The sequence below is a fragment of the Lygodium microphyllum genome, chromosome 25 (genome assembly GCF_053477565.2).
Source record: "Lygodium microphyllum isolate KBCC chromosome 25, Lygodium_microphyllum_v1.1.10, whole genome shotgun sequence".
NCBI classification, from domain to species: Eukaryota; Viridiplantae; Streptophyta; class Polypodiopsida; order Schizaeales; family Lygodiaceae; genus Lygodium; species Lygodium microphyllum.
Window position 1 is genome coordinate 84,106,398 of NC_141159.1, and position 2,771 is coordinate 84,109,168.

A 2,771-nucleotide genomic window follows, 5' to 3' on the forward strand; every position below is an offset into this window, starting at 1 on the left:
ATAATTCGACCCCGCTTAAGACAAAAAAAAACTGTGAGTCTAAGGATCTTACACGCATTCACAAAATGTCGAAGCGATTGGTTGTTTATTCATAAAATGATCTAAGGTTTTATCCTAAGGATCATGATGGAACTCCGACGGAGTTGCATATTCTAGAATCATGAGCCAAACCTAATTAGAAATGACTTGGAGGATACCCCAAAATCCTGTTACTCAGCTAGGGTTAAAATCCGTGATCGGAACGCTAAGAAATGGATAGAAGGATTCCGTGGAATAGATGCAATACTTGTGCACAAAGCTGCAGTATTGTATAGATTTGGGATTTGTCCGCAAAGAGTCTTGTCATCTCTCGAAATGAGATTAGCAAGTTATTGAAAGAATTTAACTTACAAGAGGATGAGTAATCATCCTGTTAACTCACTTTCCTTGGAAAAGTAATTGCCAAGGGAAAGGAAGATTAGGCGTTGCCTTGAAGCAAATGACCGACAATAAACTAAGGTGACATGGTCGCTGGATCCTGCCACAACAAACCTAATGTATTGGAAGGGTATGACCCTGACCCTAAGAATGATAGGAATCTTGCCAAGTTGCAATTGATTCTGGATCGAATGCGGGTTGCATTCGGAGGAAAAGGAGTTACTCCTTGACAGTTTGCCAGCCAAACGGCCATTGGAATTTGATTGTGTTTGTAAAAGTTAGAAAGGACTGTTTGTATTGTTTGCTCAATGAACTAAAGGATGAAAACATATCTAAATACTTCAGGTTGGTGCCTGAGAGGCAGCTTCAGTTACCCCCGACTGCCTGCCTGACCCTAACCAAGGGGGTTGTGAACCGCGCCGGGAACGTGGACCGAACCCGCCGTGAGAGGTCTCTCCGTTGAGTTCTGCTTGGAGCAGGAGGACGCTTGGATGCCAGGGGGGGCTCTGGCTGTAAATCCCTCGCCTTCCGGGTCCTGCACAAGAGACTAACGTGACTCGGGATTGGATCTCGAGGCCTGCATACTAGTCTACGGGCGGAAACTTGGGATAGTAATCACAGGAAGGATTACTGGATAGCCTTCGGGCGGATTATGAATACGCCTACGGGCGGGAACTCCTTGTATTTCAAAGATAAAAGGATATAATGATAATAAAGGAGTTGTTTGACATTGTTTTCTTTATGTCCTGTGATAAGATTACGTGAAGGAACCAGTGCTTAACAGGGTTAATCAAGGAAGCTGTTTGTATGTGTCAACTAATGTGGTAGGTAATTACATAACTAAAACAAACCGAGGAAAGTGCGGAGGATGGACCATGGGTCCGTCCTACGGATGGGTGGTCCCGGTTAGCCGGGAACTTTTCTCAAGGTCTTCAACGGACAGAGGATGATTGTCATCACCGAAACAAGTAAGGAGAACGATGACTTGGAAATACCAATTACCCGATTCAGGCTGTTTTAGGGGAACGGAATGGGACTATGCCTTTTGGCAGAGAGGTCGAGCCTTGCATCCCTCTCGTTTCCCATTCTCCTTGAACCAAGTGCAGCATGAATTCGCTTCAGACCGGGCGTTCTGCGTAAAGAAGTTCGATCAGGTCTGACGCTAGTCGCTGTTAGCAAACGACCAAACAATTCCGTTCGATCCTAAGTGGAAAGCGCCCAGGACACTTCCGTTACGGGGCAGACGCGGAAAGTCCTAGATTACGAAACCCGCAACATTCCATGGGAGTGCCGGGTGGAGTCTTCTAGACAACCTTTCCGATGGACTGCTAAGACGTGTCCTAGAGGATGTTAGTGGACACGTTACATGTACTAACTCAGAATCCAAAGAATGATCCTTCACAAATGACTCCAAGCATTGTTTCTTTGCCTTTTTAAATTCCTTCTTCTCCAAAATATCCTTTGAAACTACTGAAGAAAGAAGATGATAATAAAACTGAGCTGCTTTTAAAGAATCTCTTTCACTTGCATTTGGTTGTAGAAGAGATCTAAGCAAAATTAACATCACAAATCAATGCAAGTAGTTTAAATAAAGCCATATTTAAGATTTTTCAAGTGAAAAAAAATATACCTTGCTGCTTGGATTCTTTTACCACAGCCTCCTCCTCCTCCTTTGAGATTCTCAATATTTTTAAGAGCTCTTTGTCGATTTCGAAGGCCTAGTAAAGTTTGCTTTTGTTGATAAGCTTTGATACGCTTTTCCAATGAATGAATTTTTTGCTGACAATCCTCTAGCTTCTGCAACAACTCTATATTGTGTTTCATCAAAAGATGATTCTCTAGTCCAAGGATATCCTTTTCTGCAACAAGATTAAGTGTATAACCTAAAAATCCATTGTAGCCATCACCAATAAACCTCATTAATGACGAGCTATTATAGAAAGGAGGAGTGCTATTTCTGCTAGGATCTTTGGGATATAGCTTTCCATCTAACCAAAGATCAATATTCTTCTTTCCTTCAAACCTCAGTATATGTTTCATAGACTCTGTAACCGTGATAGATTTTGTTCTCTTTCTTATCAGTTCATACTCATTGTCCAACTCAATATGAAGATGATAGAGAGGTCTTTTATGAGAGCTACAAAGATCATTAGATGATTGATCCATAACTGAGTTACAGAGATCATTGGGTGATTGATCCATAGCTAAGGATATGATTAGAAGCAAGAACGAAAACAAAGAAGAGACTAATAAGGAGGAGAAAAAAAGAAGAGAGAAACGATGGAGAAACGATGGAGGGAGGCAATCGAGTATCCACCAAAATTCAAATTGAATATTACTTTTCACTTTAATGA